General features: G+C 53.5%; 1 long non-coding RNA gene across 1 annotated transcript in view; it reads left to right on the forward strand.

The window, feature by feature from the left end:
- Positions 1-13,096, forward strand: part of LOC132004172 (uncharacterized) — a 43,591-nt gene extending 30,495 nt beyond the window's left edge. Inside the window, exon 4 of the long non-coding RNA XR_009400437.1 lies at positions 12,903-13,096. This is a non-coding gene — a long non-coding RNA (uncharacterized LOC132004172). The remainder of the gene's footprint in view (positions 1-12,902) is intronic.
- The last annotated feature ends 1,289 nt before the right edge of the window (positions 13,097-14,385 follow it).

Consider the following 14,385-nt stretch of genomic DNA (forward strand, 5'->3'; position numbering starts at 1 on the left):
ATTTTCAAAAAATAGTACTGGGGGGAGCGTGGGCTCTGAGGCCGGACAGCTTGCAGTTCTAGGTCTCCCACTTGCCTGTGATCTTGAACAAGTGGCTCAGTTTCTCTGTGCCTTAGTTTCTTCATCTGTAGAGTGGGCAGAGTGGAATGGTGCCGCTGTGGGAGGGCTGGATATGACAATCGTGCCTGGCACAGAGCAAGTCCTCACTGGGAGGGTTGGGGGAATAGAGGCAACAGAGCCACTATTGCTCAGTGCCCAAGGTCCTGCTTGGTGCGCCAGGGGGCTCTGGAGGTGGCTGTGGTTCTCACACTGCGGGTTACCCCAGGACTGTCCTCATATTCGTGCTGCTCTCTGTGCAGCTTCTGCCTTCTCTCAGGTGCCACTTGCTGGTCCTATTACCTCCTGCTTTTCTCTTTAAGTGCGTGGTTTGTGCATGTTATAAAAAATGGGGGGACGCCTGGGTGGCTCAGTTGGTTAAGCAGCTGCCTTCGGCTCAGGTCATGATCCCAGCGTCCTGGGATCGAGTCCCATATCGGGCTCCTTGCTCCGCAGGGAGCCTGCTTCTCCGTCTGACTCTGCCTTCCACTCTGTCTGCCTGTGCTCGCTCTCGCTCGCTCTCTCTGACAAATAAATAAAATCTTTGAAAAGAAAAAAAAAATGGGGGCACCTGGGTGGCTCAGTGGGTTAAAGCCTCTGCCTTCGGCTCAGGTCATGATCCCAGGGTCCTGGGATGGAGCCCCACATCGGGCTCTCTGCTCAGCGAGAAGCCTGCTTCCTCCTCTCTCTCTGCCTGCCTCTCTGCCTACTTGTGATCTCTGTCCGTCAAATAAATAAATAAAATCTTAAAAAAAAAAAAATGACCCTCTGCAGGAGAGGGAGGAGAGAGAAAGCCACACAAGGGACCTTAGGAAATGTGGGTTCTCACCCTTCCTGTGCTGTGTGGCCTTGGACGGGTCACCTCTCCTCCCTGGGTCCTGAGCAATCATTTCTGTGAAAGCTCCAGCTTGGCCCAGAGGATCAGGGGGTCCCTCTGGCCGGGAAAAAAAATCTATTCTGAGGATCAAAAAATGAATCAAACCCAGGTTCTAGTGCCAAAGTTGAAAGCCTCTCATCCGTGAAAAGAGGGTTTAAATTACCCTGTGTTTAAAAAAGAAGAGAGAGGGGGAAAAAAAAATTAATGGGGCTTAGAATGGAAAGTCTGAGTGCAACCTGCTTTGTGGGCAAAGAGGGTTGGGGGGGAGGGTTATTATCTTTAGCATCTGAGCTTTTGGAATCTGTTATCTCTGATTTAAAAAGTGTTGCAGGTGTGGGGAGGGGGTGGGGGAGTTCCAGATTAGGTGTTAGACAGGAAACAGGTAGGCCTCAGAGTGGGAAACAGGGGAAGATGCAGGTGGGGGACAGCTGGAGGAATCGGGCCAAATATGGCTGGTCTGAGGGTTGGGGGTGGCTCGGAGGCTGGACTGGTGAGAAATTTTCTCAGTCTAGAGAAGGAGTAAGTTTTGCTGAGGAAAAGCCTTGCAAATGGCTTTTGCCAGTGAGGCAGCCTCCGCTCAGAATTTGCATCGGCTTCCTCTTGTAGAATTTGCTTGAACATCAGTGCCAGCCACTGGGGTCAAAATGAGGACTGGCACAAAAGATGTTGTGCCCAGTGCAATTTGGGGCCAGGCAGGACCGAACCAGGCTATGTCGGGAAGAGCCGGAGCAGGCCAGGAGTGAGTTTTTGGCCGTGGCCATGGTGTCAGAGGTGGGGGTGTACGGGGCCATCTCAAGTGATTGGGGGACCAGGGTTGTCAACTAACTGGAGGACTGGAGGAATCAGGTCACTGGGTGCGGACCACGAAGGACAAAGATTTGTCGGCAGGGTGTTCCAGGCCAAGGGATGGCATGACGCAAGGCCTGGAGGCGGGCAAGTGTAGGTCTGTTGGAGGAACAGGAGGTGGCCCGATGTCAGCTATAGTTTCTAGGCCCATTGCTCATTCTAGAGACCCAGGACCCTCTGACAGTCCAGTCTTATGTCTAGGGAACTCTGGCTCTTATTGGCACAGCTGATTGGATTACGGTATGCTGAGCCAAGCAGAGAGCCCTGCTCCTGGGAATTGGGAATTTGGACTCAGAGCTAGTCAGATGGATGGTGGGGAGGTGAGCGGGCAGGAAGCCCATCATGGCGGCAGAGATTGGGGGCAGACCAGGTAAAGCCGCCTGCCAGCCTAGGGCTATGGGGCCCTGAGTAAGCAGAAAAAGCCGGCGTGTAATGAAGAGCAGGAGAGGATAGTAGAGAGAGGACGGAGGCTGATATGACCCTGGAGACCCTATCCAAGGTATCCTGTTCTGCTTCCATGAAACTCCCTTGAGTTAGTTAGTACCAGCGGGTTTATGTTCCTGGCACCAGCAAGCCCTGGGGGCGGGGGGGCGGCTCTGGCTTGCTATAGGATGGTGCATGTGTGCCGGGGAGGGGGCAGGTGTTAGAGAGGAGTCCGAGGCATGGGGACCAGGTTGGGCAGGGTTTGGAACGGTGTGCTTCCAGATCACATGTAACTCTGTGGGTTGTATGCAGACGGAGGGTCGCTGAAGTTTTCGAGTGCCTCGGAAGCCCAGATGTAGTGGAAGGGAAGGGGGCAGATGGAGCCTGAAGTGAAGGCTCTGAGGGTTCCCAGACGGAAGGCCTCAAGGGCAGGAGGCAGCTCAGAGGGTTGCTGGATGCTCCTTGCAAGGGCCCGGGCCCAGGTCCCCAGTGGATGTAGGAGGCACCTTCTGTCAGATTCCCTAGCATGCTCCCTATCCCCAGGACCGGCAGTCTTGAGGAGCCTGTCCCGGAATCCCCACACCCAGGAACCCCAGCCATCCACAGATTCATGCCTGCATGGCCCAGCCCACAAAAACAGGGGCCCTCCAGCTCCCAGCACAGTGGTATTAAAAGAGCCCGGCGTTTGGATCCTGACAGATCTGGGTTCCTATTCTGGCTCATACTTAAGAGCTGTGTGACTTTGAGCAAATCTCTTATCCTCTCTGAGCTGCAGGGACCTCATCTGTAAGTCGCGATCGATAATTCTGCCACCTAGAGTTGTTCTGAAGATTAAATGAAGCACAAATGTAAGAGGCCCAGTGGGTGTCCAGCACGTGGTGTGTACCCCGAATTCCCTTCCCTCCGCCTTCCTCCTTCAGGAGGTAGGGTTGGTCCCGTCTGTCTACACTGCTGTAATCGCTGTGCTGCAGGGTCCAAGAAGGTCTTCCCTCTTCAATGATGAGGGTGCGCCTGGTACTTCCTGAGTGTTTAATATGTGCTTGCTAAATAAAAGAATGCATGTAGAAATGATTCCTAGAGATGCCGTACCTGGAATCTGGAGGTTACTACCTCTTCACCTAACTCTTCCTTCTCTCCACCGTGAGCGCCCAGTGTATAGAGTTGGTTCTCTGCTCGGTCTGGGGAGACCAGTCTGCTGTCTGCTATAAGCTGGCAGTCCCCGGGGGCTAGACCCAGCTTCTAGATCCTTCTTATCTCCCTGTCCAGTGGCCTCTCCCACTGGTGTCTGGGTACCCTGTCCCCCCTGCTCCCTGCCCTGTCTCCACCCCAGACTTGGCTGAGGCCTCCTGCTTCCCTGAAGCTGGGTCCCTCTGAGGCTGTGAGTGGCCCAAAATTTAAATCCCACCCTATAACTTGACATTAGTCTTGCTGTCTCTGATATCCTGTCCTTTCCTCTTCTGCCCCTCAACCCTCTCTCAGTGATAACCACTGTTCAGAGCATGACAGGTGTTCCTCCAGGCCTTTTTCTTTACATAGCTTAAAATCCTTCCCTTAACATAAAATCCAAACTCCATACTGTAGATGACAAAACCTTTTCTGAGCCGGCCTCTGCTTTCCTCTCTGACCTCACCCTCTGCTCCCTTCCTCCTCTCCCTCCATCATGCACATACCAGGCTTCTACCTGGCTTCTAAACACTAAATAAACTCCTTCTCACCTCAGGGCCTTTGCACAGGCTGTTTTGTCTGCCAGGAACAATCTTGGCCTTATGGTCACATAACCAGCTCCTCATACTTAAGTTTCCAAAAAATGCTACCTTCTTGGAGAATTCTTCTCTAGCGACACTCCTTATTATTATTATTATTTTTTTTCACAACGTGTATTATTGTTTAAAATTAGAAACTGCTGATTTACTCCTCTTGGGTCCATCTCTCCCTCTGGAATGATGTAAGTTCCACGAGGGTGGGACCTTACTTTTTCTTTTTCTTTTCTTTTCTTTCTTTCTTTCTTTTTTTTTTTTTTTTTTTTTTTGCTACCCTGTGTTCCCTAGTAGCTAGATGAGAAACAGCACACAATGGTCCGGTGAATATCTGTTAAAGGAATGAATCCTTCCGTGTGTGTGTGTGTTTCTGTGTCTGTGTCTGTGTCTGTGTGTCTGTGTGTGTGTAGTTTATTTAACTAAAGTGGGAACACCCTGTAGGATTTTTTTTTTTTTTTTTTTAACTTGCATCTTTCACTCAGCCGTGGGGCAGGGCTGTCTTCTTCCTTCAGAATTCACTGTCAGTTTATCTGCCTGTTACTGTTAGTCTGAGAGCTCCCAAGGCAGGGCTCGCCCAGGGAGGAGAGGAGGTCTGCCTGTAGTATCTTCTGGATCTGGCTTTAGTCCTGCCTCAGGCTGGCTCCTTGGCCCCAGGCAAGTTCCCTGGAAGCTTCTTTTGTCTAAGCTGGGATCCCCACGGGTCCCACTTTGCTTTCCGGCCCCTGAGGTTGAGTGTCAGCCTGTGCTCCAGGCCCGGCCCAGCTGGCTCAAGGATACACCACCCGTAAACCAACCTAGGGTTTTAGCTGAATCTGTGGCACCAGGCTCTGGCTGTAAACCCAGAAGGTGGCCCTACCCTTTGCCCCCACAGCTCTGGCCTCCCACCTCTGTCTCCTGGGAAGCAGAAAGGCTGTCCCTGAGGAGGCCAGATAGCCCTGAGCAGCCAGCCTGGCCCGCTCTGCAGCATCTGCCCCTCTGCTGGGAAAGAAAAGAACAAAAACAAACCTTGCTGTCATCATGCAATTAATTGGAAATCAAATAATCCCAAGAACAGAAAAGCCAATTAATAAAGGAGCAATGAAAACTAACAGAACCATGGGGGCTGCAGGGAAATGTTGCACAAACACAGACCCGGACGCTGGAGCTCGTCTGGAGACGACCGGGCTCTGGGCTGTGGCTGGGGTGGGTGCGCAGTCTGAAGGTGCCCTGCTGCGGGGGATCCCCTTGGGCACAGCACAGCCCAAGGGACTGCCCAACTTGCTGAGGAGACATGGTCTCTGTCCTGGAGGTTAAGAATTCGAGTTTATTAAGTGACTGTTATATGTCAGACCCAGTGCAAGGTATTTGTACATAACCTTAATTCCCCAAAGTTATGATGCTCAACTTGACCATCTCGCTTGGCATAAAACTCAATGTGCTCCCTCCTGCGGCTGGCACGTCCTACTCACTGAGGTCCCCATTGCCTCTCCAAAGTCCTCACCTACAGTTTGCTTCCTTCTACCATCTTGGTTTCCCTCATGCTCTTTAAGCACTCACTGCAGGCACGCTCGCGCCTCAGGGCCTTTGCACTTACTGTTTCTGCCTGCCGGGAACCTGCTTCCCCTGGACACTCACAGGCCTTGATCCACTCACTTCATTTTGCTCAAGTGTCACCTCACCCTAGAGGCTTTTCTTGACCGTTTTTCCTAAAATAACACCCTACCCTACCCTTCAGTCCTCAGCCCCTTTCCCTGCTAACTTTCCTGCATAACAGTTATCCCCACCACCTGACCTTTTGTATGTTGATTCGGTTCTTTCCCCTCTCCTTCCTACTAGAACAGAGGGTTGGAGGGAGGACAAACCCTTGCTTTATCTCCAGCTTAGACCAGCCTAGAGGGGGTATTTTTCGCATAGGTATTGCATGAATGAGACCCGTGAGGCACAGGGAGGTGGAGTTACTTGCCTAGCTCCAGCCCAGCATTAAGTGGCAGACCTCACCTGCTAGCCTAGACCTTTTTGCCCTCATTACGCGGCGTTCCAGGCTTCTGTGGCGGCTGGCAGGATGTAGACGGACAGCAGCCTCCCCAAGATGCTTGCATCCTAACCCCTGGAACGATGACCATGTTAGATGGCAGCAAAGGGCAAGTAAGGCTGCAGATGGAATTGTTCGTTCTTGGCTAAGCTTACGACGAGGCAGCACAGTGCCGCGTTATGCACGTGGGCCTAGAGTAATCACAAGGGCCTTTTGACATGGAAGGGAAGGGCAGAAGAGGCAGGGGGGATGTGATGGCAAAGGCAGGAGTGAAATGACACAATGGGAGGGCTCCGCTGGCCCTCCACGCCATAAGCCAGGGATCTTCCGGGGACCTCTAGCGCCTCCAAGAAGGAACCCAGACCTGTGACATGTTGGTGTCAACCCAGTGAGACCCGTTTCAGACTTCTGACCTCCAGCACTGTAGAATATTAAATCTGTATTGGTTAAGTCACCAAGTATGTGGTCATTCGTTACGGCAGTCACAGGAAACTAATACACATCATGTCTGGAAGCTGCCTGGTTTCAGGGCGGGAGCTTGAGCAGAGGGGGTGGCTGGGCCTGGGGACCGCTCAGCACGCAGGGTGGCGTCTGGGGGAAGGGGCTGGCCTCTGGGCTGGGCTGGAGGGGAGAGCTGGGGGGAGGCAGGCAGGAGGAGGTCTCAAGCCTGTGCCCTTGGCCTGGTGACTGCGGTGGGGGCTGGGGTGGAGAGATTTTTCCAGAGCACTGTGAAGCCATGCCCCGGACCCCCAGTCCCTCGGTCACTGCAGGCACTCTGTCCTGAATCCTCCCTCTCCATGCTTGCCTTTGGCTCACAATGAAGCCCACACATACCAAATGCAGTGGACCTCTGCCCCTCTGCCTCTGAGTGAGGGGACAGTGACAGAGGTCCAAATTCCTTACCTGGAATTCAGGGAGCCTACAGTCCCTGAAAACTGAGCTGTTTCTCGAAACTCATTTGGTGACAGATTTGATTTGAGTTGACATGAGACTATGAACACCGAGTTTACTTATTTTGCTTGATGTGAAGCATCACAAGTCTCACTGCAGACACGTTAATGTATCTGATGATGGGGTGCACCCCTGGAGGCTTTATCAAATAAACATTTTATGCACCAAATTACTTTTAAAACATCTGGTTCCCAGGGTTTTTGAAAACCATTTGGACCCATTGCTTCCACGCTATGGGGTTGAAAGGAAGCAGTCTTCTTCGGGCTCTTGGGATGCTGTGGGCACTCGACAGATGCTCAGATGACCCCTGGAAGGAGGCGGTAGTGTTCTCATTCTACACGTCAGAAAACAGAGGCTCAGACAGGTTAAGTAACTTTCTCGGGGGTGTCTAGCTGCTAAGAAACAGAGCGGCACTCAAACACAAAATTCCTGGGCTTATTCACTCTACAAGTCACTGAATTAGAATGTCCACCATCAGGGGACTCGTTCTTCCAAGAGTCAATCCAGGGTAAATTCTATCCCATGACTTCTGTCCTGTGCATCCTCCACTTTGGTCCTACTGGACCTGGGACTCAGAGGAAGGCTGGCTGGAGTTCTCAGTTCCTCCTTTCTGATCAGGTAGAGGTTGGGAACCCCTAACTTCCACATTCCTGGATGACCTGTGTGCAGAGAGCTCTTGAATGCTCGGTCAACCATGACCCTCCTCCCCACCCTACCCCGGCCATTGACAGTGGCAGGCTCCTGCTTCATCACAGCTGTAGCTGGGAGTGGGTTGGGGGTTGGCGTTCAAGCCCTCTTTGCTATCTGAAGTCTGTGTGACTTCTAGGTTCATAGAGTCGGGGAACTGTGGGGTGCTTGGGGGTCAGAAAGGGCTGGCTGGAGGTGCCTTGGCACCACTGGACCACCTGGGGCCATTGGGGGGCATGTTTTATGAAGCCAGGGTCCCCAGTGAGGCCCTCTGGCGCGATGGCAACAATGTGCGGTAGGAATGGAAGGCCTGCTGGCAGTGGGCGGTTCAAGGAGCCTGAGCAGCCCACGCGTGGATCACCCCTGAAGAGTCAGGGGAGATGGGGTTGTCTTGTACCCAACAACACTCAGAGTGTCCCCATCGGAGCTCAGGAGCCCAGCGGCCAGAGTGGAGTAGAGGCAGGAAGGACTAGGGAATAAACTGGATGCTCCAGTCAGAGTCCACGAGGATCTCGGTTGACTGGAGCAAACACCAGAACTGAACAAGGTGAGGTTTAGCAGGGACAAAGGGGGCATCCCGCTATGGGTGTCCCAAGAGCCAAGACAGGGCCCAGCAGCAGGAGGGATGGTGACCTGGGGGCTTTAACAGATAGACAGCGGACAGCAGGCAGCAGTGAGTCTTTTGGGGGAAGGTATAGCTATCCAGGCAGATGTTCTCCTAGGCTCTGCTGATGCAAGAGCCAAGATGAGGGGCCAGAGGGTTCTTCTGGGGCCAAGTCCAGTTCCTAGTGGAAGATTCAGGAAGGATATTGACAAAGCAGGATGTCCACATCCACGGGTAGCCCTGGTGTGTGGGGGGGGTCTGGACCTGGCACTACACATCGGGGTTTAGAGTTAGGGATGAAAAACTTCCTGGGGGGCACTGGCCTCTGTCCGGTTTTAGACAGCAGTGACCAAGAATGCCTTAGACTAAAGGCTGTAGGGCATGGGAAAGCAGGAGGGCCAGGGCTAGAGACAAACAAAGCACATTGTGAACTGTTAGGAATACCAGGCTCAGGCATCTGTGGGGATGAAGATGCCCTCTGTGGGTGGATGGGCTGGCTCAGGGCAGGGCAATGGCCCTGGTGCCCTCGGGGTGTCCCTCTCAGCTCCCCCCCAGGGCATGGCTGTGAGCGCTGAGCCAGGAAGAGAGGAGCATAGTGGGGAGTGGGGTGAGGAGCCCGGGGAGTGCTCTGTCGGAGACAGACTGGCAGCCTCAGCTGGCTCCCAGGCCCTGGGAGGGAAGGAGGCGGGCAGGGGCCTAGCGGAGCGCACTCTCCCTTTTAATTACCCCCTCGGCCTAATTGGTCTCCCAGCCTCCCCTCCCTCTTCGAGGAAGAGGTCTTTGTTTGCCGCCTGCATGTTTACCAAGCAAATGGTTTTTAAAAGCTTTCGTAGACACAGAGAACCCATTTAGGAGGCTCAGCGGATAAAATTATTTATAGAGATGAATGGTGATCGTTCTTGTGCCTTTAGGAAATCAGGAGCCATATGCCCAGGCAGGCGGGGCCGGGGCGCCTCCGCTCGGCTCCCCGCTGGCCACACTGGCCACACTGGCCCCGCGCCTCCCCTGCGCTGCTGGACTGTCTCCTGGCCCCGGTCCGTTCTGTGTCCTCCGCATCTTGTCTGTTTCCTTTCCACGCCTCTGCTCTCCTGGCTCACCTTTCCCCCTCTTCCCCAGTCCACTAGCCCCTGCTACCCCTGGCGGGCTTCCTCAGCTCTCTGTTTGCTTTTTTTTTTTTTTTTTTAAGATTTTTTATTTATTGGACAGACGGAAATCACAAGTAGGCAGAGAGAGAGGAGGAAGCAGGCTCCCTGCTGAGCAGAGAGCCCGATGTGGGGCTCCATCCCAGGACCCTGGGATCTCCTGACCTGAGCCGAAGAGTCTCCTGACTCTTCGACCTGAGCCGAAGGCAGACACGTTAACCCACTGAGCCACCCAGGCGCCCCTCTCTGTTTGCTTTTGCCCAGGTGTCTCTACCCCTCTCTGTGTTCTCGGCCTCCCTGCATCTCTGGCTGACCTTTCTCTGCTTTTATCTTTGTAAGCCTGCAGCTCTGTCTCTATCTCTGTCTCTCTCTCTGTCCTCCATCTTTGTCTCTCCTCCATCTCTGTCTCTCTCTATATCTCCACTGTCTCTGTCTCTATCTCTCCTCCATCTCTGTCTCTATTGCTCCTCTCTCTCTCTCTGTTCCCTCTCGATCTCTCTGTCCATTTGGTGCTGTCTCTCTGTCATTTCTCTCTCCCCCATGTCTTGGTCTCGGCCCCTCTTTCTTTTCCCCTCTATCCCTCTCTCTCCCGCTGTACCCCGGGTGCTTTGTCTGGCCCACGACACTGGGCTGCAGGCAGTGGGGGTGAGTCCCTCTCTGAGAGGGTCTCCTAGGCCGTTGTGACGCCCTGTGAGTGGCGGGGGGCGGGGGGAGGTGGCTCTGGAATGAGTTGGGCCTGCCTGCCTTAGCTGAGGCAAGTACCTCCTGGCCACATGTGTCTGGGGCCTTGAGTGGGGGCCCTCTGTTCCCCCCTGCAGAAATAAGGCCCACAGTAGAAAAGCTTGCCCCCCAGGGTCACCCAGCAGATGAGGAGGGGACTAGAGAGAGGCGAGATTGAAAGCCAGATCACTCCCCAAGTCCTCACTTGTCCTTAGGCTCAGACTCACTGGGACGGTGTGTGTGTGGGGGGGTAAAGTCCAAGGGGGCATGGGAGGCTCTCAGGGGTCAAGGATTCCAGGGGAGCTCTTGAGACCTGGGCAGAACTTTGTGAAATTTCTCTAAGATCTGATCCACCGAGGCCTACCGCAGATAGGCTCCTGTCTACCTGCTAAGCCTACCAAGTGCACCCCAGTCCTTCCCTGTAGTCTGATGGGGTACCTCAGGGTTGGGAAACCCTACTGTGAGTCTGCTAGTCTGCCTTTAGGCAGCTGTGCCTAAGAAAGCATCATCTCTTCCCTGAGCCACTCCTAGCTGGGGACCTTGTGTCTGGAGATAGAGAGGGGTCAAGCCTCCTGCTTTGGGAGGGCCTGGTGCGAGGGGGGAGATGTAGCCTCCATGCGTGTGGCAGCCTTGTGGTATCCCAGAAAACAGTGGTCTTTGGAGAATGGGGACAGGCTGGGCTCCAGTGCTGATTAATGTGTCACTAACCGTGTGCCCTGGACTGGTCACTTGGCCCTTGAAAGCCTGGTTTCTTCCTCTAAAAGATAATCTGGGGATACTACATCTCAGGGTTGATGGCAGTATGACTTGGCGATTAAAGCCCAAACTTGGGGTGGGAAATCACCGAAAAACCCAGGTCCTAAGTCATATTTTCCCCTTCTTCTTAGCTGTGTGATATTAGGCAAGTTACTTAACCTCTCTGAGCCACAGTTTCTTTCTCTATAAAATGGTGATAAAAATAGTCTCTTTCACCATAGAGTCATCGTGAGCACAGTTCAATAAGATCTTGTATGCACAGTCTTGGCTTGGACAAGTTATTTAACCTCTTTGGGCCTCAGTTTCCTAATGTGTACATTGGAGATAATAACAGCAACACCATGGTGGTGAGGGGGATAAATGAAATAGCAGGTGGAAAGCCACTGGACCACTGTCAGGGACGGAGTAGGCATCAAGCAGAGGCTCTCCTGTTGTTACTAGCACAATGCCAGGCCCACAGGAGGAGGTGGTCCCATCCCGGCCCCTCCCCCTACGGTCCTGGCTTCCTCTGTCTTCCGACACCCTTCCTCTGGGAGTTCCCCCTTTATCCCTGTCCTGTCTGCTATGACTGGAAAGAGGGGAAGCAGGGGGGCTGTGGTCTCCTGGGACAATCTCTGTCCACATTTCTATTCATCCATCCATCCATCTGTGAACTTGCAGCTGGAGCCTCCAAAAAGCTCTTTAATGAGCCCCTCTGGGGGCTTTCAGATCACCTGTTTCCCAGGAGGCCTATGTACTGCTCCCAGCAGGCTGGTGCAGCCCCGAGGAGGTGGGGTGGGAATAGGGTAGAGCATCTTGAGCGGAAGCCCCTTGGTGCAGGACCTCTTGCCCCCCTTGCTCCCCAGCAGGAGTACCTGGTGTTCCAAAGCCAGCGTTGGGAGCAGTGTGCTCCTGCATGGCCCTTCGCTACACTGTGGTGGACACAGCAAACTGGGCTCAGGGCTCCTGGGATTTGGGTGGCCGGGCCTCTGTGGTCATTCTTATTGTTCTGCCTGATCTGCTCTTTAGATGATCCTGCCCGTCTTCCTCCCTGTGAAACTGAAGAGGGGAATTCAAATCTGGGTCAGGGGGGCTCGCAATTCTGGTTTTCTGACTTTGTACTTGAACTTACATTTAGAGACACTTTGTATCTCCTTATCATCTGGACCTCAATTAGCCGGTTTATAGGATGGAATTAACAACTCTGACCCCACTTAGCCTTTTATGGGGGGGTAGATTAATAATTAATAACCACACTGATGCCTGCCAGCATTTATTCCGAGTTCAGTGTGTGCTGGGCACTGTGCTAGGGCTTTCCGGCATGGTCCTATTTACTGCTCGCGACCTTATGGGGCAGGGGCTGTTATGGTCCCCATTCTCCATGTGGCAAAGCAGACAGTGAAGCCCTTGGCCCAAGGTCACACAGCAAGCACCCTGTGGAGGAGCAGGGGCTCCAGCCTCGCTTTGTCTGATGTGCTTCTGGTACACCTACCACTGAACCACATGGGGGACTCTAAAGACTCAGGAACTTTGGTGGGGAAGGGTGCCAATTTCTAATCTGGGGAAGGAGACCCCACTGTAAGGACATCTTCCCAGGGGATGCTGTGGTGTCAAGGCAGGCAGCTGCCCTGGAGTCTGGAGAGTTTTGCCTCCCACAGGAGGATCTTTGGCTAGGCTTGCTTGGGCAGGGTGTGGTGGGAACATAAGGTCTCTCTGGTTCCTTAAGTCCCTACCTGATGCTGGGGGCAGCTGGAACGTGAGTGACAGCAGAGCAGAGGTCTAGGGAAGTTGAGAGAGACCCAAAAGGGGAGCGCTCCTGGTTGGCTCTGCACTCAGAACACTTTGCACATAGCAGGGGCTTAATTACTGTAGCTCGAATGACAGAGGGGTCCAGCATAAAGATCCTGAGCTCACACCCTGTTTTCCAGATCCCTCTTCTGTGAAGCCCACGTTCTGGGCATGACTGAGAAGAGGGAGGTCCCTTTCTGCTCAGAATGTGGGGCTGGGGCCTCTCCTCAGGACGGAACCTGATGTCTTTCCATGTTTCTGTTAGCAACAACGTTGTGCAACAGCTGTTGGGAGAGATCACTGGAAGTCCCCCACCGCCTTGGCCATGCCATATGAGCAGCACCGGGACCGGTCAGACAAGTGGGGGCGCACCATGCCCCGAGCCCCCCGCCTTCCCAGTTTCCAGATGAGTAACTGCCAGCCGTCTTGGGAGTATTCAAGGATAATTTATTTTGAAAAAGTACCATCATGACTCTCACACAGAAATAAAGTGAACACGTGTCAAGATTGTATTTAACTCATTAATTAGTGAGGGACCCCGTGAGATGTTACAACCTGTTCAAAGGAGAATTCGAAGTACCTCTCATATATAGTCAAATAAGGTATGCTGGAATGAATTTACAAATAGCTGCAAAAACTGGCAAGTCTAGTCAGTATCCACAGAACAACAATCGGTTGCATGCCTCCGGAAAGCAATTTGCATTTCTATGAGCAAGAATTATTTACCTGATGATCACTTGGGATGTGAATGACAGCAGGGCAGGGGGCCAGGGAAGAAGATCAGAAGGGCCCCGTGGTGGTAATGGGCTGCCTTCTTGCACTTGGCCGGCCCACTCCCCCGTGGGCAGGCATCATCTGCAGGGGCTGTGCGGGGCCCACCTGTGCACAACCTGGAAGCAGGCAGAGCTTAGGGGCCCCTCTGAGACCTGCATTTCACCTGCTGGTGAGCAGTTTGGGGCCGGAGCACTCCACCAGGAAGAGCCGAACAGTGCCGGTGACCCTACCCCTGGAGGTGCCCTCTGCATTATGGACAGAGCACATTTGAGGCGATGGGGCCAGCTGAGGGAGGGCCGGCTGCGGGAGGAGGTGGAGAGAGGAGGAGGGGCTCTGGTGGGGACAGAAGGTTGGGGAGGGAAAGTTTGCAGGGAGAGAGGGAGAAAAGCTGAGAGGTGGTTTGATGAGGAAACAGGAAGTGTCAGCCTGGAAACCTGGGGCTGAGGTCCCACCCAGGGCCCTGGTGTTGGTGGGTGGAGCCTTTCTCTGGTTGAAGGGGTGACGTAAGATGGTAAGATCAGCAGGGCCATGGTAATTCTGACTTCTCTGTGGGTCTGGTGATACTTAGGAGCGTGCTGTTCCCCAGACCTGCCGCCCCCTTCCACGCCTCTGTGGCTTTGTCCATGCTGTTTCCTTTGCTTGGAAGGCTGCTCTCTCTTGTCCACCGGCCTGAGTCCTATTCCCTGGCAGGGCCCGTCCTTGTCAGAAAGTCACCTTTCTTTAGCATTCCAGACTCTCCCAGGCGTCATCAACTCCTCGTCCCTCGGCCATGCCGCGTTATTAGGGTGTAGGTAAAGAACAAGGGACTTGAGATCAGACACACTGGGGCTCAACTCCGGCTCTGCCATTTAGACTGTGCTACCTCCAACAAGGCTAGCCTCTCTGAGCTTCAGTGTTCCTGTGTCTGAAAATGGGACCATTTCATTCCAGTAATGGCACCCACCTGTCAGTGTGGTGATGTTTTGGGGAATCAT

The sequence above is a fragment of the Mustela nigripes genome, chromosome 16 (assembly GCF_022355385.1).
Source record: "Mustela nigripes isolate SB6536 chromosome 16, MUSNIG.SB6536, whole genome shotgun sequence".
NCBI classification, from domain to species: Eukaryota; Metazoa; Chordata; class Mammalia; order Carnivora; family Mustelidae; genus Mustela; species Mustela nigripes.